Here is a 24,196-nt window from a genome sequence, read left to right on the forward strand (position 1 = left end):
TTTTCACTATGCCATGAATGTGCCCACCCTTCCCCTCCCCCCTCTTTCATTTCTAAAGATAGCCTTACTATGAGGCAGATTCCTTTCTCTTTGAGAGCCATGGAGTTTCCACCAATTACTCAATTCACAATATTGCTGATTTTACATTATAATCTCCATAAATTAGAGATATTACAATCAAGTACAAAAGTGGCATGCATTATTTGGTGTGCATGTGAAATTAGCATAAATGAATCATTTAATTTACTTAGCTCTACCATATCTCTGCAAATTAAAAAAAGGCATCAGCTAGTCTTTTCATCCATATCTTGTTTATGAGCCTATCTCTGTGGCTTAGAGTCACTCACAGGCAATGGAATCATGTACCATGAACAGTGCCAGTTAAGCAAAATGCATCCCCTTCATTAGGATAAGTGATATCCCCAAAGTCAGGAAAAAATTGTCAGCATGGTCTAACTTGAGCCAGGTATAAGTGCTGCCAAACAAAGCTAAGAGCATCAACATAATGTTCTTCAATGCTAGAGCCAAGGGATTGATGCCTTGACAGCAAAATTAGGGGAGAAGTTCTCTCTGTGTTGAAGACAATAGAAAATGGATTTAGACCTTACTCAAAATACCTACTCAATATTGCAAAGCACAAGTAAAAAAATAACAACAGCAAGGGGTAGAAGTATTCAAATAATAGCAGGGTGAAGACAGACACTGAATAACTGCATTTTGGCTCCTTTTCCCTCACTCCAGGAACCAGTTTTTCCCAGCACTCCCCTCTCTATTTGCACACATGCTTGATAAGGCCTCATTTTATGCAAGGATAAGGTGAGGTGGGCCCCCTATTTCCCCTGTAACGACACTAAAATAAACAGCCCAGGAAAAATCAGACTCCTGGTTCTTTGAATGCAGATTCTGCACAGCCATCAGACGCTTCAGAAGAACAAAAAATAAGTGGTGATAAATCCAATCTTTTCCTTATTTTCTGTCCATACTTGAAAAGCCCTTGGTCTCAGATCATCTCTGAACCAATTAATTGGCATACCACAGTGAGAAACCTTCTTTCATCGCCAACACTTTGACATTTCCATCCCTGCTAGCAATGAATAACTAAGCTGTGAAACTTCTACAAAGAGAAATCACCCCAGAAACTTGGTAATTCACCCTGTGTTTCATGATACATCTAAAAAGATAGTGAAGCCTGAAAACTGAAAACAACACCCCAGTGTGGTGACTGGGCTGGAAGGTTGACCTAGAGACAACCCTGCAGCTCACTTAGTGGTGCTCTTGTGCCAAGATGGGCATGTGCTCCAAACAAGTGCACTTTAAGCACAGTTCTGCACCCTCAGAGATCACACACTTTCCAATGCTCTACAGGAAATGCTATTAAATATAGCACAGAAATATAACATAGATGTTATAGTTGGAGATGTGGTGGGCTTCAGTAAATTGTTCCTCCCTGGAAAACTGATGGGGCACCTCATTCTGGGCACCATCTCCGTCCACATGGATGGCAAGAAGGCGACTAGGAGCAGAAAACAAACTTATAAAAGGTAAATCATGCTTGACCAACCTGATTGCCTGCTATGATGAAACAACTGCCAGGATGGATGAGGGGAGAGCTGTGGATATTGTCTATCTCAACGCCAGCAAGGCTTTTCACACACACACAAGGCTTTTGTCTGACATCCTCAGGGAAACCCAGGAAGTGTGGAATGGATGAATGGATGAAGGGACAGTGAGATGGATTGAGAACTGGCTGAACAGCAGATCCCAGAGGCTTGCAATCAGTGGCACAGGGTCCAGTTGGAGGCCTGTCACTAGTGGTGTCTCCCAGGGGTGAATACTGGCCCCAGTATTGCTTAAATTGTTTATCAATACCTTGGATGGAGGGTCAGATGCCTCCTCAGCAAGTTCACTGATGACACAAAGCTTGTGTGTGGCTGATTCCCCAGAGGGATGTGCAGACCTTCTGAGGGACCTCCATAGGTTGGAGATGGGCAGAGAAGAGCCATCTGAAATTCCACAAAGGCAAGTACAGGGTCATGCACCTGGGGAAGAACAACCCCAGGCACCAGCATAAGCTGCTGGAAAGCAGCTCTGCAGAGAAGGACCTGGAGATCCTGGTGGACAACAAGCCATCAATGAGACAGTTGTGTCCTGGCTGTCAAGGAGGCTGATGGTTTCCTGGGGTGCCTAGGAAGAGCACTGACAGCAGGTTGAGGGAGATGATCCTGCCCCTCTACTTGGCCTTGTTGAGGCCTCACCTGCAGTGCTGTGTTCGGTTCTGGGCTCCTCAGGACAAGAGAAACAAGGAGCCCTGGAGCAAGTAGCGTGGAGTGTGACAAAGATGATTAAGAAAATGAAACATCTCTGAAACATGAGGAAAGGTAGAGAAAGTTTGGCCTATTAAGCCTTGAGATGACTGAGAGGGGACCTCACCAATGTCTAGCAGTGCCTGAAGGGAGGGTGATTCTGTTCCCTGAGACATTCCAGAAAAGGACTGCAAACAGCAAAAGCCAGAAAGAGGCAGAATTTCGAGGAGCAGTCTGGGAGCATCTACATGTTTGAGATCTCTGGAGAGTTAAGTGTTCTTCAGAGAGCAGTTTCCAGCACTCAAGAAAAGCTCCAGGGTACTCCAAATTCCCCTCCTGACAATATGAGCTCTGCCACAGAGCTCAGGCAGCTCTTCCTTCTGGTTCCCATGTTGGGTGGTGCAAGTACTGTTTCCCCTTTCGACCCTTTGCAGAGAAGGTACTATGCAATACTGAGGTCATATAAACACACTGAAGTTTCACACCTTAAATAGAACTCCTTGAAACTTTCTCTGCAGATGCTGCCTCTGGTATCACTCAGTAGCACAGGCCAGATGCACTTTGAAGGGCTCCAGGATCTATCCATTCTATTCTTGCCTACTAGGTGCACAGCAGATGTTCCAGGGTTTTTCTTGCTTAGCGTGTAGAGCATCTTGGATCAGCAGGAGCCACTGCCTTTGCTCCTACACTGTATACTATCTCCCCATCACCCATCCAGTGCCATATTCAATTATTCATGAATGACATAACAGTTTTCAGCATTAATAATTTACTGCTACACCGAGGGGATGTGTAAGGTAAAATGTAACTGATATGGGAGTCTGAGCTTTGGCAGCTTTTATAATACTCATTCATCTAGTATTTTCCATCATTAATCCTTGTGCTTTGCTGACTAGAACATTTGCTCAATGACAGGAATATTTCCCCACTGACATGGATCTGGTACATAGGTTCGGTACCTGCAAACAGGAAACATATTTTTGTTTGTGGGACCTAATTTATTAAAGTGCTGACATCAGATTTTGCAAAGTCTTACTCTCAGGAGAAGTCATATGGGCCTAAGTAGGTCTACATGCTTAAAAAAAAGCCTGCTGATATCAATGCAACAGCAAGGTAGTGAGGATAGGTCTCAGGCAAGTATGTAAAAATAATGCAATTAATAACAATTAATAATTTATTATCCAGCCTCACAGACAACTGGCTTTCTTGTCTGAAAAATGAGAAAGTCTTTCCCTTTGGGGGGACCTGAGCTAATTATATTTACTGACAGGCTCATCAGGAAGCTCTAATTCACTGCCTGGCAGCACTGGCATTGAAGGGGTGCTGGTGTAGGGAATTCCCCTGGACAGGCACCAGACATGGGGATGTTCACTACACTCCTCATTAAGATAATGGTACATTTGGCATTTCCTTGATCTGACCCCTCTATCTACCCATGAGATGAAAGAACAGGATCATTAGCAATGCACCTTTGAATATATCCTTTAAAATCAGGAAATTCAAGTGCTCATTACAAATTAAGCCAAAAATCCAAAGAATAAGGTTCCCTTCCTTGCTTTTTCTTCCTCATAACAAGAAAAATTTAAATATTGCACAGAAAATCTTCTGCATTGCTTAAGCATCAGTGCAAGACTTGATTTACAGCTCAACAGAGACTCAACAGTTATGTAACTCAGAGCAAGCATCAGACTTGAGCTGAGTGGCATGACATGCTGTCCCACACCTCATCACTGTTAAACCTGATATCCCCCTTCCCTGTTACATCTAGTTTAAAGCCCTATCAATAAGCCCCGCTATCCTTTGACTAAAGGCTGTCTTTCCCCTTTGACAGAGGTGAAACCTATCTGAATCCAGCAAGACTGGTGTCATGTAGGCCACCTCTTTACCAAAGGAAACAAAAATTTTGGCATGTATTAATGCACTAACTGTCCAGGGATCTGAAACCTTCTGTTTATTTCAATGTCACCACCTGCACCTGGAAGAATAGAGGGAAAAATAAACTGTGCCCCTGATTCCATCACCAACTGCCCCAAGGCATTGAAGTCTCTTCAGGAAAAACAGTACTTCCACCTAAATTCAATGACGTGGTGATTCATTATTTAATTTATCAAGTAAAGATCTGAATATCAGAATACATTTAAAATCCAGGTTCATACTTATTAGATCTCTACTTTGAGGTAGCAGCTGTATTATTTGAAAAATATCAAGTAACAAATTGAATTCAGGATTTTTTTTTATTGAGAGCTGAGCAAATTCCTAACAAGTTTTATTAACTTGGCATACTGAGTACTTTCACAGACTTACAACATGGCAGAAAACATGTCATGCTTTTCATTAATTTGCTTACATTTGCAACAATTTGGCTGAGTTTTCCTGAAAAAGTTCCTGGAGTTTTCTACCTCCAGCTTGCTCTGGACTCCTTTCTGGATGAAGACTCACAAGTTTGCTCATTTCCACACCTTGGTCTGTTTGTTTCCCTGGGTCATCTGCAGCAGACCGCATTCTTCAAAAGCAGAAGACAGAATGAGAAGCCAGAAGCTCTTTGCTTTCCAAGACACCTGCACACTAGTCCTGCCTTTGCCAGTTGCATCAAGCTAGTCAAGTCACTGCTCCGCTTCTGCCACCCTGTGAGCTCGCTGGCTGAGGACCTGTCCCCTACAAAGCACTGCACAATCAATAGCGTAGCAGGGCCTTGAAATTGATTAGAGCTGCCAGCTGCTACACTTAAGTACATCTAAGCAGCAATAATCAGAAAAAATAAGAAATGTTACATGAGGTCCCCTCCAGTGCAGGGGAGGCTTTCTGTACTTCACATTGTGTCAGCAGCAGTGCAGTAACCAACAGCACTTAGAGGCACAGAAGGAACACATTCATTAACCAGATCCCACTTGCTGCTGCTTTTTCTGTAATCACAATCTAATGATATTGAGGTTTTTAGAGCAGGGTACTGGGAAGAATAAATAAACAACACATAACACAATGGTCTGACTCAGTGGAAAACTGCTGCTGTTCCACAACAAAACTGCACTAATAGCGCAGTTGGTTCCATCGCACATTCCTTGCTGCACTGCTGCTGCAGAGTGCTCCTCCCCTGGGAGGTGACTGGATAATTTCTTGCTGAGCCTTACTTACAGCACTTCGCAGATGTCCCACTGGTGCAGCCAGACAGAGGCATTTTGCAAAAAAGGGGGGAAAAAAATGTATTCTTTTGCTTAAAGATGTGGTATGGAAACCAGACTTTTGGAGAGCTTTTGATGCATACAGGTTATCTGTAAATAAAGCATTTTTTTCTGCAAACCATTTTCCAGGGAGGGAGAACTGATGTTCCTATCACTTAAGACATATAAACAGCAAACCAATAACCTACATGGAGGAACATGCACTTTGCTAACTGAGAACTAAGTAATGAAATAGACACCTGGGCCCCAATTCAGTCATACAGTTAAGCCTGACAGTATCAGCACTTATCACTCACAATTTCCTCTTTGACTGGCATGCTAAATGAAGCTGAAAATTGCTTCCTAAACACAACATGCTTAAACAATCAAAACAATCTTAATGTTAGGGACAGACTATTTCCTTTTGTTTCAAGCTAAAACCTCCCACTTTGCACAGTCAAGTTTTCTCAAGGCTTCTGATGCAATCTTTTGGGCAATGCATACAGAGGGATGATGGAGTTAACACATATTTGCACTAAGTCCTCGATACAAAATTTCTTAGCCATGATCCACTGTTCCTAGCATGTGCTGGCCACACTGCAGGCCCACGTGTCCTTAGGATATGTGTCTCTGTCCATAAATGGCTAATACAAGCACTTGGGACTTTATAACCATCCCAGAGCTCAGCACTGGATAGCTACCCAGGCATTAGAAATGAGTTTTCCAGAACAGATTAAACCCCGTCTTGGATAAAGAAGATCAGGGGAGTCTGTGAAGCCAAACAAGCTGTTGTGCAGATGTAGATGTAGGAACACACAAACACTGCCAACAGGGTCTTAATACAGAGTCTTAATGTCAGAGTCCCCTTATCCACAGGGTTGGTAAGGATTTTGTATCCACAGTGGAAGTCAAGCAGAAATTTCCAAGATGATACACCATCTCTTGCCAAATAGTGAGTTCAAAGCAAATTTGAATGTGTCTATATGAGCTCAGAGAACAAGGCAGAACTGGCACACTGAGATGCCAAGGAGCTTAGTGGACCTATGGCAGAAGCTCCAGAAAAACACACCAAGTCCCTCAGAAAGAAACCACAAGTAGTTGTAGTGGTTCAGGGATGGTTTCTCACCATCACATACCAAGCTTATGTGGGGCTGCAATGCCGCTGATCAGCACAAACAGCAGAGCACACAAATGCATTACAAAACGTTGCAAGCAGCTGATGAAGTAAGATTTTGCACAGACTCACCTCAGAATTAGAGTGACACATCCTTTTCCTTGTTGATGTAGCCATATTGTTAGGAATGCTGCCTTTGTCCTGCTAGGTGCTCACCGCTTACAAACACCTACCTGGCAGGTGCACCAGAGGCCAAGCCTTACTCAAATTTGTCCTTTTAACCCTTGTTTAAGAGGAAATGTCTTCCTAAAGTTACTTGCTTGTGGTTTCTGCATTATCTGAGTAGACCCTTTGAGGCTGTGCAAAACCTTTGCCTCAGAAAAGATCTGACTTATCTCAGAGGAGTGTCAGAGCTTTATTTAATCACATTTATCCTTCCTGCATCTTAGCACCTCTACAGCTTTAAGCCTTTTTTGACTTAATTCCTTTGGGAATCATTAATTCATTCACACTTTTGATCACCTTCTCCTGCCTGCCTCCCATCTCACCAGCCATGAAAGATTTTATATCTCCCAGCTGAGAGTCTATAGAACAAAGGTCTATCAGGTCCTGCTGTGTGATACAAGGAGTTTTTTGGGACCTAGATAAGATATCTTTAATAATGCAGAAAAATACTCTCCTTCCAGTGGGAAGAAGAAGAAAAAAAAAAGCACCAAGATAAACAGTTTAAAACAAAATGATATGATTTCATTTTCTCTGCTTAAAAGATAAATTTAAGATAAATTTAAAAATGAGGTGATCTCCTAGAATTCAATCCCACACTATTCTAAAGCTCTGGGATGCTGCAGAGTGCAATATGCACCTACAAGGGATATTTGAAAGATAACAAAATAAATTCTGTGATCAAGCAAATGTAGACAGACTCCAGGAACCATTAAAAGTTTTGTCAATCCATTCTGCAAATAGACACCCTATATTGGCAGTTCTCTTCATCAAGCACATTTCAGGAATAATAAACTGGTAAAATACCAGATAGTATGTAAAGTGAATTGATCATGATGTCTGAGTGCCAATATAGGAAGCAAATAACCTGAAGTAGAAGAGTATTTTAATCTCTCAGGAAAGTCATAACATCATCTGTAACTGGAACTGAAGTCAGAACAAAGTAAAATAAGTCAATTTTATATGCACAGATTTAGCAGATGGGAGAATTAATCTTCAGAACCAGCATAGACAAACAATTTGGGTGGGGTTGAGATTTTTGCACAGTCCTAAGCACTGCTTCTCTGCAAGGCAGCAACTGGAAAAGCTTCAGACAGCTATGGTAGGATAACGACGGGTGCTCCATGATGGATATTTGTGTGGGAGAGCAAGTTTGTGACTGACCAGAACAGCCTCCACACCTGCAAAACAATTTCCACTGCAGTTTGGGATAACCAGTTATGGTGGCATTAAGTGCCTCACTAAGTCCTGTATCCCCCAAAAACTGCAGCTGACCTCATTCAGATGACAGATCTTCTGCTCTTCCTAGTTATCGCTCCTTCAGCTTCATTCATCTCCCTGGGGAGACAACCCCCCAGTTTTAGGATCACCATGATCAATCCCAGCCTGAGGGACTGCTGGTGACTGGATAGCTGCAGTGTGATGGAGCACCCTGAAAGATGCACCATAAACTCTGCCCAAAAGAGCTCTGCCTCATTAGATGAGAGGATTAGGTGCTGGTGGGGGGAGGAAATCCCAGGCAGAGAGAGGTTAAAGTAGCTAGCTCAGACTTATGCAACACAGCAAAACAGGGTAGATTCTACCCAATTCACTTTTAGCTTCATTTCTCATCCATCAGAAAAACATTTCTTGACAAAAGATTCTTTTAAAATTATTTCAGTATTAAGTCTAAAATGGGGACAAGAGAAACAGCTGCAGTTCTGACAGCTTATCTCAGCTGAAAATCTGACCTGTTCATCTCCTGTAGCATGGATAATCAATTTTCCCCACATCAAAATGTGTTGGCAGTTAATAGCAGCAACTCCTTTTTTTTGTTAATTAAGAATGAAGTATGCCACAGATCATAATTATTTTTGAAAAATGTCGATGATAATTCAGCATGTGAACAGACAGAACATTTTATCATTATTTTAAGAAAAAAACACAGGTTGTGTTTTTGGAAAAAGGATTTCTATTTTCTAGGATTTAAAAAGCTAAACTAGAGAAGATTGGATTCATCAACAGTATGGCATTTTTGGAGGCAAGAATAAGGGGACCTTTTTTTTAATTCATTAAAATCTGCCCCATGACCCTACCTCAGCACTCCAAGGCCTGAAGTGCAGAGGCAGTGTAATAATCGGGTTGTGTGTGCAGCAATCTGCTTTTTAATGAATTCATGATGCATGTACTTCACTGCAGACAGAGCAGAATGTGCTACTTCAACACATTTGGGGGTTTTATCATCTTCTAGTTATTTACAAAAGTACATAACAAGGTGCTCCATTTGCCAGAGGACAAATCAGTGCAGCATCTCCTGCATTTCATGTTTCTTGTTAAGGGTTTGATTTTTGAGGAAACCTGACAATTGCATGAAAAAAGCCACATCTCTCTTAACCTGCCTCAGCAGTGAATCCATCCTGCTTGCTGCAGTGCTGAACTCCAGCTAGCTGAAACAAATACCTCTTTGTTCATCTGCTTAATCCCCAAGGGCAGCAGCCAGGTCAGGATTAACACACTCCCTGCTCCCTGCTATTTTTTTTCACATGACCTTTAAAAGCAAACCAACATGACACGGTTCATATCCAGAACAAACCCTGAGAACGCACACACAGAGCCAGAGCCTGTGCTCCCCAATCCAAGCCACAACATAAAATGCCCATCTCTCTTTCTGGAACTTTGCAGACCACTGGAATAACAAGTCGTCCCTCGGACTGCCAGGCAGAGATGCTCTTATCTGCTCTAACACCCCCAGGAAAGGACAACCACTAAAATAAGCACCAGAAGGCCAAAAAGCCAAGCTGAAAAATGAAGGGAAGGTCTTCTCTGGAAAGTGCTCACACATCTAACACTGGTGACAGAACCTTCTGGTTTTCTCAATTTAGTCTACACTCCTAATGACTCCAGCAACACATTTATAGCACTGTAACTTAGGCACCATCCTTCAACTCTGTGCATGAATCTATAGCTTAGTCAGTTCTAAATGTTTGTAATAGTAGATTACCTTTTTATTCCCCTTGCTCTAAATCTTGAGGTGAAAAGTTGTTACAAAAATCACTTGCTAACTAATACAAGTTCATCAACAATTTGCATTTGCTAATGATGTTTAACAGACCACAGTGATTGCTGTCCAGAATTATTCTAAGAGGAAAAAACAAACATCTAAATTATAACTTTCTAACATCTGCTTCCTCTAGGGGAGGATTTGTATGAGGTTTGACAGATGCAAGAGCTCTGAAGAATGGCTGTTACAAATGAGCCAGATAGCAGAGTCTTGGAAAATGGAGCCAATCTCAGCTTCTTGAAATGAGCTCCAACCCGAGGCAGAAATAACACACAGCTGTTCCTTCTGACTGCTGTTCAGGAGAGAGATGGTATCTTGTGATAGTATTAATAGATCTCATTTTCCAGGTGGTATGCAGAGTAAAAGAGAGCTCACCATTTCATCTCTTTTGATGTTTTTTATAGTGTACTAAACAACAAAACCTCATCCCCTCCCCAAGTCTACAAGCTAGCCAGTGTAGCAATGATAATGCAGAGCAAAACATCCAACAACTACCCAAGTCCATACATTGGCTTTTCACTCAAAACATGATTTTGTGCGTGCCACAGTAGGAGCTTTTAGGGTCATACTGTCTTCAGAGATGTGAATGACAGTTCTGTGACTATAAATCTTTCAATGTAATTCTCATTACAATGTAGCATGAAATTTATTTACTAAGCCAAACATAAAGAAAATTTTATGTTAACATAGTAGTAACTCCTTTTGACAATAATTTTAAATCTGCCTCTACACCCTATTACCAAGACACTCCTCTTATTCAAGAAATAGCTTCCTTCTGGAGAGACTGGAGGAAAGAGGAATTTCTATGTTTACCACAAGTACTACAAAAAATAAAAGGAAAACAAGAAATTATGTCCCTTTTAAATTTTTTTTAATTTTTTTTTTTTAATTTTTTTTGGGAATTAGTGAGAAGATGTGACAGGGCTCCTCTTTGTACATCCTTTCAAACAAACTACATAACCAGAAACAACAGTGGCACAAGGCTTACAGCTGGGAAAAAGACCAGGAAGAGCAGATATTTTTCATGGCCAAAGAAGTCCCATGAAACCCAGTGCGAGACAGACTGTTTCCATGGGCTCATGGTCGTCATTAATGCTGCACTGATCCCCTCTCAAACTGTGCAGTTTCTTTAGGGTTTTGGGCCATGGGAGGACAAGCAGCTGGGACTTGGGCTGATCTCTGCAGGACTGCATCTCCAGGGCCAGCTGCTGACTCTTTCTGAAGGAGGTGGACAAGGGCTGGGAAAACCTCTTCTCCCAGTCTCCTGTCAAGAGGTGAGTTAATTTTCTTGGGCAGCAGGAGGGAGGGCATATGCTGGCTGTGTGTTGAGTTGTGTGTTTTAACACTGCTGCTGCTTCAGGGAAGGTGTGTTTGACCACATAACCATTTCTCCCCTGTGTGGGAGAGCCTGCCCATACAATTGCTTCCCTTCAATTTTGGGTCAAACTGTGTACAAACCTCATGCAGGCTGTCCAGATCGCATGCAGGGTATAAAACCACAACCACATCTGATTCTCATGCAGCAGTTCCACACAGTTCTGCACCCTTCTGGCCTCACAGTCCACAATCTCTGTTAAATTCAGTTGTGTCTGACAGGATAAAATCTCATTAGCATCTTGTGCTTTCCCTTCTGAGACCCCATAGGAATAACATAGGAATACTTGCCAACCTAAATGGCACTTTTCCTTGTGCCCAGCCTCTGCCACTTAGAGAAATGAACTATCCTGCAAAAGGAAGCATAACTTGAGGAATTTTATGGCTGTAAGTGGTGAATAACTTTAATCAGTGCCAAAATAAAATAAACTGACAAGGTGCTTATCAGCTGCCAAGCTGAACAAAAGTTTGGTGCTCACAGCACCAGTGAAACATGCTGGGCAAGGCTGTTGCTGTTCCCAACAGTAGGAGAAACATGTTACCCACGGGAATACATATCTATTGCCTACCACCTAGCCAGGAGAGAGATTATAATTTGCAGCTACATAGAACAGTACATTATTTGTTTTGAATTCCTTTGTTTTACTCAGTTTCCCTTAAGAAACCTTCACCAAAGTGCCTCAGAATGAAGGAAAAGTATTTAACGCCCTTGTTTCAGAGATGCACTGTCACAGAGGAACAAAATTTTAATGCAGATAAACTTCCTATGTTGTAAAGCCCACGCTGCTATATAAGAGGAACTGAACATACAATTTGTGTGCCAAGACTGAAGTATATTATTGCATATCCACAACAAATTTCCAGTGGATGGACAGAATACATAAAATCTGAATGAATAGCACACACATGACACAGCTGATATGATACTTCAGGACATGAAGGTGAGTAGTCTAAACACGTTAAGACTCTCTTTCAAGTCACAATTTAAAACCTGGGGATTGTTGAAGCAAAATAAAGCCAGCTCACTGTGAAAGCCATGTGGAGCTCACACTACTTGTCCTTAGGATGAAGATCTTTGACTCAGAGGCTCTGTGCTAAGAGCTGAATAGAGTCACTGGTCCTTACTTCTACTGAATAGCACTCCTCAAATATGACCAGACTTGTCAAGTCATAGGTGCCATAAAGCCTTCCTTAAATAAGCAGTCATGAGAGTGATCCAAAAAAATAAAAGTACTTTTCCTTAGGGTATCTTATCCCTCACAAGTTACCAAGCACTGCCTGAGAAAATAAAGGGCAGAACATGTTATTGTCTAAGATGCTGACAGCACATTGCAAGCAGGTGCAGACATTTTTATTTTTTCAAAGTGCTATGAGAACTTCTCTAACTCTATACCATGGTAACCCTTCCCCAAAAGAAAGGCTTTGCACACTTGTCACTGGAACTGAAATCACCCATGACCAAGGCAGCAACTCAGTAGTGAAATCCCTGCTGCAAAATTGTACCACTTGCAAAAGTCAGCATTTTACGGCTACTTTAAGGGGTAATGGACTTTCTAAACACAAAATTAAATTCCTAAATTTATTCTTGAGCAGTTTTCCAGAGGAATAAGTGTCAGCACATCCTTGGGGATGTAGAGTAGAGGCAACCCCTCCATTATCTATATTCTAGAAGAAAGCTGTTGTCCCTTTATTGGGCCACCTAGAGACAGGCAGGACCTGACTCTGAACTGGGGACCCACAAGTGAGAAAGCTGGAAGGATCATATAAGTCGGGAAAATACAGAATTCCATATAGCATGGACTGAAATGACAGACAGCTTTCTTGCACCATGAACACTTAGGGAGGAGACACCCACCCACACCTCCTCCTCCTCCTTCAGTCTACTCCACCAAAAAGCAAAATTTTGCTTTTGGGAAGAAGAGTTTAATGTCTGAGCAGAAGGTATTAGACCTCTCATTTGATTTCCTTTTTCCAGAGTAGAGTACAAATGAAGGGTTTAACAAGAAGATGAGGAACAGGAGCCCTATAACATCTGGTTCCCTGTCCTACAGCCTGTCCTCAGATGCAGGAAGCAGAAATAATATCTCTTGCAGAGATATAAAAGGACCTACAAAAGTAGATATGCTACTGGTAGCTTTTTATTTTTCAGTGATTCTATAAATGAGAGGAAAACAAGAATTTAGCTGAGAATGGTTTTTTTCCTGACCATAGTCATATAATCTGTAAGATGGACAATCCTTGCTACCTGCATTTAAGCCAAAGCAATTTGATCAAAAGGAATTTGATAAGAAAGGAAACCTTTCTGTTTCAATTCCTGCCTTCCCCCAGTTTGACATAAATAGTAACATCAAAGCCTGGGCTAATAATGTTACCTAGAGACAATGAAGTACATTGAACAGAGAGCAACTTCTGCACAATGAACTGAAGATAAACACTTCAATGCAATAAAACCAGGAGAGGAATTACTTCCAAAACAGCTGTAAAGAGATGGAAAAGAGAGGTGCTGCTAAGAGGTATTAATTAATATTAGCACCCTCAGTGCTTAGAAACTGGGAACATCTTGAAAATATTCAGTGAAGATGTAGAAGTGCAACTCTTCTCAGGTCACATAGAAAAAGAAGTGAAACTAATAATTCAGAATATATTTGCTCCAGGATGGTGATGGTTTCAGTTCCATGGATACAAATCTCAGGGGGATCTACAAGTTTTGCTGTGTAGTTCAAATCAATGGCTGGGAAACAGTGCTCAGATGTTCTGTGCTCAGTGATTAAAGGATTAACAGAGCAGGGCAGCAGCTTTCAACCTCTCAAAAGTTCTGAATTTGTGTTTGTACATGCTGAGCTTTTAGGGTTGCCCAAGCAGGAGATCATTTGAATAGGATTTTCAAAGGCAGACAGAACATACGTAGCCCCTTTCCATATTATAAATTAAATTAAAAACACACATTTCCTGAAATTAAATCTTGATCCTCCAATAAACTCAAGAAGAGAACAGACCTCTTCACCAAAGCAGGGTTCATGCAATAAGGACCTCTTATTGGGTAGAGGCTGCAGGAGAGGGAGTTCTGAGAAAGATTTACCATCATCTGCAGGGCCTAGAGATGAGAAATAGGAGTGTCAGGATTCCACCAGCAATCTCTGTCATAAAGATTTCCTGAATGCTTAGACTTGAAAATAGTCTTAAATTAACAATTGACTGGATTAAATACCAGATTATCAAGCATTTGCAACCCAATTTTGAAAGAAAGATTTATGCTGTGTTTAAAATGCATCTTGAGTAAGCCATCTGTTTTGTTGAAACCATAATAACAATGCTCATAATTACTTGACACAGCTTAACTTTCTATATGGCTCACATGCTTTTCGACACAGGAACTGCCAGAGTATTTTAAGCCTGTTCTACACTCATCAAGTGACCTGAATCTGGTCACAGCAGTGTATTTCTGCTTCACAGGTAAAGCACAAACCCAACATGATTGACAACATAGAATAATCCATTTATGGGGGATGCACCTCTGCAGTGCTTCCAGCCAGCCTCCCTCCCAAAGCTTCTCAGTTAGGAACTGCCACACAATGGTAATTTTCTCATTATCCATGAAGCTTCCTTGGCTTCATTTTCTGCAGTGTCTAGCATGTTTCTATAGTCCCTCTGCTAAGGCACCATCCCTGTTTCTACCCCACCTGTCCAATTTCTGACCTGTTCTCTTTGTAGAACTGGGATTTTTGCCTCACAGGCAGACTTGAATTTTATTTTCTATTTTAAATATAAAACTAATTAGGCAGTGACAGATCAAACCAATCAACTGGCACCTCTTCAGCTAAGTATGTTAACTATGAAGCTCTCCTCTGTCAGCACTTTACCCCATCTTAAGAGCTCAGTGATACCTGGAACTCCTTATAAATGTGCATTCTCATACTAAATTAAGGTAGAAGATTTCTATCCAGGCTCTCAAATTGCTTTAATGCTAATTAATTAATATCAGTTCTTGTTTCTGTCACTGTTTATTCAGCCATTCCCTGGAACAGTTCACTGAACTTCCTTCAGAAACGTGTTTCTGCTGTAGGCAAACGCCAATACCTGGTAGCAGTAAGACTTTTCACTGCTGATGGTCTCCTTGCCAGTTTGGGCTGATGACAGCTAGCAGATAAAGCAGCTGAGTTACAGGAGGAGAGGACAGGCACTGCCACAGAGATGATGGGACCAGCAGGACTGCAGGACTGACCACAGTCAGTGCCACCCTCCTTCCTGGCATATCAGTCCAGATACTGTGGCAAGAAGGTTGAGCATAAGGTTCACAGGGTGGGCCACACACCACATCTGGTAGGGTCCTCTGCCTCCAGGGGAAATAGGGAGACATCACATCACTGCACAGTGCAGAGAAAGGTGTTTTTGCATCAATACAGAGAACACATGCAGGGATGTGGAACACAGAGGGAAGCAATAAAACCCTTTCCCCCTACCCTGTCACTCTGAATGTGGCAGAGTATGAGAGCGGTTGCAGGCATGCCCACACTTTCACCAGAAACAGGAAAGGGATAGTTTAATCTTCCTTAAAAAAAAAATCAAAACATGTACAGGACATGCTTCTGAAAAGATAAAGCCACAACAAAATATCACATGGATACTTCCAGCAAAAATGTTTTAAATGCTCAGAGCTGTGGCTCCCATTCTTGCACATTAGACAAATACATCTCTGAGCTTCTGTGCTATTTGGTTAACACTGGATCCGCAGCAGAGTAATTTAAATTAGACTTGTAGTTTGAGGAGAGAAGAAAAATACTAATTTTGCAAGCTAAAGTTATGCCAGCCATCCAACTGTGGATCTCTGAAGAAGTGTTTTTGGCACCAATGCAAACAAATGTAAACTGAGTAAAGACTATATGAAAACAGCATGATGAAATTTAAATGCCAGTAAATAATGTTTTCGCTCAAGAGGAATTTAATTTAGAAGATACCGTTTAAGTTACTAACTACTGTACCATTTGCAACTAGACAAAGAAGAAAATTCTTCATTTTTCTTCATGGGCTATGTTTATAAGTATAGGATATGTTTATAAGTATAAATATTATTGATATTTTACTGCTACTGAGAATCTGCTATCACCATGTAATCATCAAAACAGTACACAAGGAGCATATAACAACTGCATGATGTTGTTGTGTGGAGTGTTATCTTTAGCAATTAGAGAATGAGCCACAAACCCCAAAGTTATAGAAATAATCTACATGACTACAATAAATCCTTCCTACTGTACTGCAGAGTTGCTTATTATTGACAAACCACATGGGCTTTTTGAATGGTTTTTTTAAATCAGACTCAGAGATTTGGACATTTCCACCTACAAAGCAGTGTGCTCTCAACCTTTGAGGATGGGAAAGCATTGGTAAAATTAAAACAGTGCTTCTCAGTGAAAATGAATACAAAAATATTTATATTCAGTTCATAGTAGTGGCTTTAAAATAAAAATTATGCCAGGAAATAACAAGGTGCTGCTTGACCTCATACTAACAAACAGGGAAGGCCTTGTTGGAGCTGTGAAGGTTGGGGGTGGCCTTGCCTGAAGTGACCGTGGGCCTGGGGAGTTCAGTATCAGGTCGGGAGGAAGTAGCACACCAAGATTACAGCCATGGACTTCAGGAGAGCTAACATTAGCCTGCTCAGGGATCTTCTTAGAAGAATCTTTCTGGACAACAAGGCACCCATGAGCCAGCAGTGCCCTGGTGGCCAAGCAGGCCCATGGTTTCCTGGGGTGCACTAGGAAGAGCACTGGCAGCAGGCTGAGGAGGGTGATCCTGCCTCTCTGTTCATCCCTGGTGAGATCTCACCTGGAGTGTTTGTCCAGTCCTGGGCTCCTCAGGACAAGGGAAACATGGAACTCCTGGAGCAAGTCCAGTGGACAGTGACAAAGGCAATCAAGGGACCTCTTATATTAATTAAGGGCATCTCTCTCATAAGGACATGCTTAGAGAGCTGAGCTTGTTCAGTCTTACAGAGATGACTGAGAAGGGATCTCATCAATGTCTGTGGGTATCTGAAGGGAGGAGTCAAGAGGATGGAGCCAGGCTGTTCTCAGCAGTGACATGCAAAAGGACAAGAGGCAATGGGCAGAAACTGAGACACAGGAAGTTCCACCTGAACATGAAGAAGATCATCTTTTTTTCCTGTGATGTAACTGTGCACTGGATCAGGCTGCTGAGAGAGGTGGAGTGTCTTCCAACCTCACCCATTCTCAGAAATGTTGGGTCAACCTCCTGACAGTACTTATTACCCTTCAGTTCAATTTGCTTTGATTTCAAACCAAACCTCCTGCTCTAGGGACTTTCCCACTGATAAAGCAAGTAAATTCTCTCTTTTTTTTCCACCTGCAAAATCTTCAGGCTTTGTGTGGCCAACTTTTGTTATGTAGCCTGCCCCATGCATGACCAGAACTAACATTGCTCTCTGCATTAGAGACAGGAGTGGCTGCCTGACTGTAACCCTTAAGAGAGCTTTGCAGCCTGTAAGAGTTTTATGTGTCCCAGCTTTCCTTCCCCATTGCATGAATAATGCTCTCATTGCCATTATTTTTGTATTTTATCTGCATATGATTATTTCTTCAAGCTGAAAGTTCCCCCTGTAATCACAATATTTCATCCATGCTCACCTGGTAAATGTCTCATTTGCACTAATGTAGAAATGTGGCAACACGTTGCTTAGTGACCAGGAACATTCCCCTCCACCCTTTTCTCTCACAAAGTGAGGCTTTTTCTATAGCAAATAAGTGAGTATTTTAATGTTATGGAATTAGGTTTTATTAGATGTCAGCTTCCTAATAACATTGGCAAGATCTATAAAACAGAACTCCACACATCTGCTTGCCAAACGACTTTCTAAGCCTCCTAATGTTTCCATTTATGCAATACAATCCTATTTTATATGTCATTTTGCAGCTCTAGGAAAAACACTTTCCAGTCAAAATACATTCCAATGCATACATTTGGCTTGCAGGAATATATACAGGCAACAGTCCAGTGGCTATCCAGAGGATTTGCTCTCTTTCCCTACACCAGCCCCAGAGGCATGGTCTGTATTTCACCCCTGTCCTAACAGCCCTTCCATTACACAGTTAATAAGTAGTGCAGGAGCTACTGAGCAAAGTTCTTTCATTTGTGGTCTGCAGGTGGTGATAATGGTCCCTTTAGCTTTAAACACTTGTGTGTCAGATTAACACAGAGAGAATGCAGGATGATGCATGGAGCAGGATGTCAGCTGCAGTGCTGCCAACACCCAGCTCACAGACCTTGGGCCCAGTTCCAAGAATATACACAGCAGGCTTAAAAAGCAAGGATTTTAAATATAAAAAAGTAATGGGGTGCTGGCTTGTTTTAGCTGCCTCCATGTTCTTTTTCATGCTTCCCCCTTCACATATTCCTTCCATCAGTAGACAGGAAGTGGGCAACAGTTAAAAACATGCCATGGCATATTTTCAAGTAAAAGCTTCCAGTCTCACATAAAAATCCAGTTTCTAGAGTCTTTGAGAAAAACAAAGTACTGCAAAATTCAGTCAATTCACCTGTGGATAACTTCGAAGCAAATTCCTCAAATGCCATCCAGATACAACTTTTCTGCGGCACCACAAGATTCTGCACCATCTCAAGGCTTCTCAGAGGGAGACATCATCCTTATGATGATCCTCCACCCTGTCCACCTTGAAAAGCTGCACTGACATCACTGGAGAAACCAACCACCAGCATCCAAAAGCTTCATCTGTTTCAGGGACCAAAAGGAGAAAATAATAGCAATGATAGCTCAATTAAGTAAATTCTGGCATTTTCCTGTGCTTTCTAGAACACACACAAGCACTGACTTAAACACATCTGCAAGGGATATTCTCAGCCAAAATCATTAGAAGATTAAATGTGTAAAGAATGAAGCAAAAATTCTGTCAGATGACCCAAGAGAAATAATAGGTCCCATCACATATTATGTTGTCTAATGTTAAGATCATTAAAATCCTTGAACGCTGCCATAGACAAACACCCTCTCTTGTGGAAAAGAAATATCACCTCTCTTGTAAGGAAGCAGAACAGCCTTAAAAAAATGGTGGAAAAAATTAAGCCTTTGGGTTTTGGTTATGAAATTATATTTACTCCATCCCTTTCTGAACAGGGATTTAACATTTTAAAAGGCTCTAATTCCCAGTTTCACGAATGACTTTTATTTTTTAATATGACTTCTAATTCAGTTGAGCATATCAAAAAAGTACAGTTAACTAGAAACCATATGAATGTTGTTCAGCTTCCAGGAAGCCTCACTGGAATCGGCAAGGGTGACAACCACAGTTCAGCTTCAGGACAGCCAAGAGGAAGGACAGAAAAGGCACAAGTGAATTAAGTGAGAAATTTCAGAAAGAGGGATGAAAGGCTTTGCTGGACATTATTAGTATATGGGAAAAAAGAAAGGACTTTCAGAAAACCTGGAGGTGTTTAGCTGTACATAGCCCAGGTACATAGAAAAAAACACAGTCTGAGGTGCCTTAGGCTGTGAGCAAGAAAGCTTTTCTACTATTACATTTCATTTTTCCTAGGAGAATCTGGAGTTTGTCCACACATTTATGAAGCAAAATCCTCTCTCTTCCAGCTAGAGAGAGGATCCAGGATGGAACTGCTGAGCTACATTTCTACCTGCTGTGTTGTCTATAGCACTGACAGCTGGCAAAAAATTTTGCTATGGTTTGCACATTTATGGTCTCAGATTTTATTAAAAACTGATGGAAAACATCCCTTATAAAGCCTTGCTTGGGTGTAATTTATGAATACCAAAGGGCCATATCTTCATAAAGTGAATTAGGGACTACAGTTCTTTTTGGCTGTAAGCAGCACCTTATGTTATTGAGTAGAAGGGGAGGGAGGAGAAGGCATGTATCTAATATGTACCATCAAGTTTTTGCTTCTTACTTGAAGCCTTCTTCTATCTTTCTTCCTCATTTTGCCTCCTGTCTTGTCTAGGATGGCTGCTTTGAGGAATTCAGCTGCTTTCTGTAAAATGAGACTGAAACCAGGTCCTTAAGCTCTTATACTGACCAAGGAACACTATTTCATTTCCTACATGCCAGTTTCCTACCGGCATCTGAAATGTGGCCAGCTCAGTCAGAAAGTCAATGAATGCAGAGAACTTGGCAGACATTCCATGTATGGACACACAACAGAATAATTGTCCACCCTGCACCAGAGCTCCATGCATGCCAGGGATCACACCTTTCTAATTCTGGGCCTGGAGACCACAGACCAAGAGTCATTTGGGAGGAAAATGGGAGTAGGTTATTGCTCTTGAGAAGCACAAGCAAGTCCAATTCCATCTGTGCTGCTGCCTCTGCACCACATGCATTATCTGGTTGGATACAGACTCCCACTTCACCTAAGGCAAACCAGCATTAGCTGCCTCATGAGAGCTGCTGTAAGAGCATCTGTAAAGTGCTCTGTGCCTGTAGAAAAGCAGAGAACAGACCTGAGGACCTCTCTGGGTCTGCAGCACTGCTGCTTATGGGGGCAGGAATCTTTCCAGTCATTTCCTCCTCCTGAAGCGTTTACAACAGTGAAGTAACAGAAATAAAGCACTAATTTTCTGGCTTTAGAGTGGTGTGTATCTCCACTCCAAGTTTCCCTTCAATCCACCTTCTCTTTCTGTTTATACTCTGAACTGCACAGCATTTAACACTGGGTTTAAAGGAATCTCCATTCTTCTTCACCCAGTATGGACTGCCCCACATTGCTACTTTGCCTAGATGCTTTATGTATTTTTGAAAACATCACCACATTCTGGCAGTTCAAAAATCCCTAAGCCAATCTCAGAAAGAAAGAAATTATTAAGTAATTACCTGAAAACAGCCACAAAATGAAACTTCTGTTTCTGGGTGCCATCAATATTTTTTTTTTTAGAGGAATGTAATTTGTGTTACTGACAACTAAGCTGTTATGAAGTTCTGGGACTTGGAAGTCAGTCCTCAAATAACATGCATGAAACTCATGGGAGAGAGGCATAAGCTGAATGCCAAAGACCTATTAAAAAACCAAAGCAGACTATTGGGAAAAGAGCGAAGACAGAAAAAAAAGCTGAGAAAAAATAAAAAGCTCCTGAGGAAGTGGTGGCCCTGTTTTACTCCCCAAATACGTAGAGATCCTGCAGTGCTAGTAGATCAGTTTTCTTTTCCTCCTTTTAAAAAAAACCCAGGGTAGGTATGGAAAAGAAATACAATATTGTTCTTCAAAGCCCAAGGGCCACCACAGCAAATCAAATCTTTTTGAGTCAGCAGGACAGTGTGTGTGATAAAATACTGTCAAGTTTGGGCAACATAACCTGGACCAGTATGATGGAAAAATATAGGCAAGGGCATGCCATGGGAGCCAAGGTGGGATGGAAGCAAGGGAACTAAAATGTGGACTCAATTTCAGAGCAAAGAAATTATTAAGAAGTTTCCCAAAGGCAGAACTAGATACTCATGACACACATTATTTAAACATGAATGGGAGGAAAGCAGGGATAAGGGATATTTATACACTTGCAAATGGGGAGGTGCAGTGAATAACAAGATAGAACAGCCAAAACCTTACTTCATTACAGCTGTGAGACCAAGAAGGACTGTCTCTTACTTTGGAATTTAAAAGCATAAGCTATCCAAACATTTTAGATTAATATAGAAGCCTCTTTTTTCAGCCCCTTATGCAATTCAGTTTTCCAAGATTTTATAGCAAAACAATATATATATAATTATATAGCAAAACAATTAATACATCCATGTATTTTCATGATTTCTTACTGGATTTTTACCTAATTCTTCACCAAACAATTCTGAAACTTTTAACTTATTTTAGCTTGGGGGAAATATTTTTTTCAATGTTCATTCAATATCAACACTGTTACAGGTTCTCTTTGCACTGCCCACGTTTCTCATTTATGGTATTATTATGACTTTCCTCTTCAATGTCTCCTCTCTTTCCCTCCTGCTCCACTAACCTTTGTACAACAGTCTGGTTTGCAATGGTAGATGGATGTGGCAACTTTCTTAAAGAAACAACCATGTATTAAGATCAAAGTTTTGTATGCTCTGCATATTTGAATATGTTTTAAACACATGTCACAACATGGATGCTCAGCTGCATGACAAGCACAGTCAGTATGCTGTCCAGACATATTTCTTAACATACAGGCACAAACTCCCTGAAGATCTTCATCATTAGATAACTATGCTAAAAGGCCCGTTATATATACATATGTGCAAAATGCAACTAGCAACAAACACCACTTTCTTCCTTATCTTCTACTACTTCCTTCCTTTTATATTCTATTTTCAGTAATAAATATTTTAAACTCAGACAGCAAAGTCATCTGACTAATCAAATAAGAAAAAAAATATAATAAAAGATGAGAAAACAATTGATTTTGATTTTCCTGGGAAACACAACTAAATAACCCTGTACACAACTCCACACATACTTTGAGTAAACCATCAGTCATATTTTGTTTTTATAGTCAGCTGAAAAGAAATGAGATTAACCTATGGTTGTTGTTATATGTCACTTTTATATAGTTTTTTTAGTGTTAAAGCAAAGTATGCAAGCAAAACACAAAGTATTTCAGTATTGAAAATGAATAATTTAATGAAGAATAATTGCAATGTATACTTCTCAGTTTTGCTTCCTTACTTTCTGCAACAGGCAATCCCAAAATGTATCTTTGACAAAGGGACTTTTCACACAGAATTTATACTTGGCTATAATAGTTAGAATCAATACACCAACTTAGTCCAAAGCTAGAACAGACTTTTGATGAATTCCAATATTATTATCTCAAAAATAAGTATTATCTTACAGCAGCATGTCTTCACTGCCCACACATACCCAGAAAAACTTGACTACTGGTCATGTAACCTCTTCTAAAGTTGTATTGAAAGAGGTGATTGAAAGAAAGCATGAGACATGCATGTTGGAGGAGTTATCTTGCAAAAAATGAAGCATGTCCATGAGCTCCACAAGCCAACAATGTTATTATTCCATCCCATTGCTTTCATAAGGAGCATTACACTACTGTATAATCCAGAGGAACAGCTGAAAATGGACCATGCTGTGCACCTTACCGTGTGTAAGGACAGGGAGCTTGGAAGTCCCTACAGTGCCATTAGGTAAAGCCTGGAAAATGAAACAAGGCCAAAAAGGGGTAGGTAATGCCTAGCTGTAAAAGCCAGTCAGTGGCAATTTAGGAGCAAAGCTCCAAACTTCTAATTCCCAGCCTAAGATTTAATTAATGTCAACTATGAAAGCTTTCAGACTGCTTTTACAATCTAACCAGCAAGAACTATGAACATGAGTTATGTTTGCAGAAGTGACCTGAAGCCCCATTGTTCAGCATCCCAAATGCTCAAGAGTCAAACTGAAATCAGTCTCCAGGAGCTACGACTACTTGAAACAGGATATTGCCGGCCTTTGCTGCTAAACAGCCAAGGTTTTTCCAGTGTGAACTTCTCATTTAAGCATCTCTTTTGGAATTAAGGAATGCAAATAAAGAAAAAGACCATCCCCAGTGAAACTACAAGTTATTCATGATTAGCCAGTACATCATAACCCAAGAGTGGAATGACAGAAAATATTTTATATTTTAATGTGCACCTTGCTTCCTTGAAAACTGCCAAACTTCAGCTAAGTTTAACACATATTTTCCTCTTTAGGAGAGGAGCTTCAAGCCTTTTAATTGCATGCCTTTAAAATAAATTTGGGTGTTTTTTAAAGTTTCTGGCATTTTTAAAGTGTATGTCTTTTTGTTTTTTGGTTTTGTTCTTGTAATATGATAGAAATTCTAATCAAGAAAACATTATAGCAGAGGAATAATTTCATACATCTGGTACTCTGCTAAACTCTCCCACATAGTTTTGATCCAAATACTGCTGATGAAATATTTCTGCGCACCCTCGCATATTCAGTTTGGCTCACACCTTTAAGTGGAGACAAATAT

At 40.9% G+C, this 24,196-nt stretch overlaps 1 long non-coding RNA gene across 5 annotated transcripts in view; it reads right to left on the reverse strand.

The window, feature by feature from the left end:
• Nucleotides 1–24,196, reverse strand: part of LOC111928797 (uncharacterized) — a 92,257-nt gene that overhangs the window by 54,467 nt on the left and 13,594 nt on the right. The window contains exons 3-6 of one of the 5 annotated variants that reach the window (XR_015286789.1): nt 18,765–18,958; nt 17,856–17,959; nt 15,289–15,545; nt 10,703–14,305 (exon numbers count right to left, since the gene is read on the reverse strand). The exons of 2 other annotated variants lie outside the window; for them this stretch is intronic. This is a non-coding gene — a long non-coding RNA (uncharacterized LOC111928797). Of the gene's footprint in view, nt 1–10,702; nt 14,306–15,288; nt 15,576–17,855; nt 17,960–18,764; nt 18,959–24,196 lie in introns of those variants that run through there. 2 more of the 5 variants (XR_015286787.1, XR_015286788.1) reach the window with 2 other exon arrangements.

The sequence above is a fragment of the Cyanistes caeruleus genome, chromosome 5 (assembly GCF_971803275.1).
Source record: "Cyanistes caeruleus chromosome 5, bCyaCae1.hap1.1, whole genome shotgun sequence".
In the NCBI taxonomy this organism is placed as follows: Eukaryota; Metazoa; Chordata; class Aves; order Passeriformes; family Paridae; genus Cyanistes; species Cyanistes caeruleus.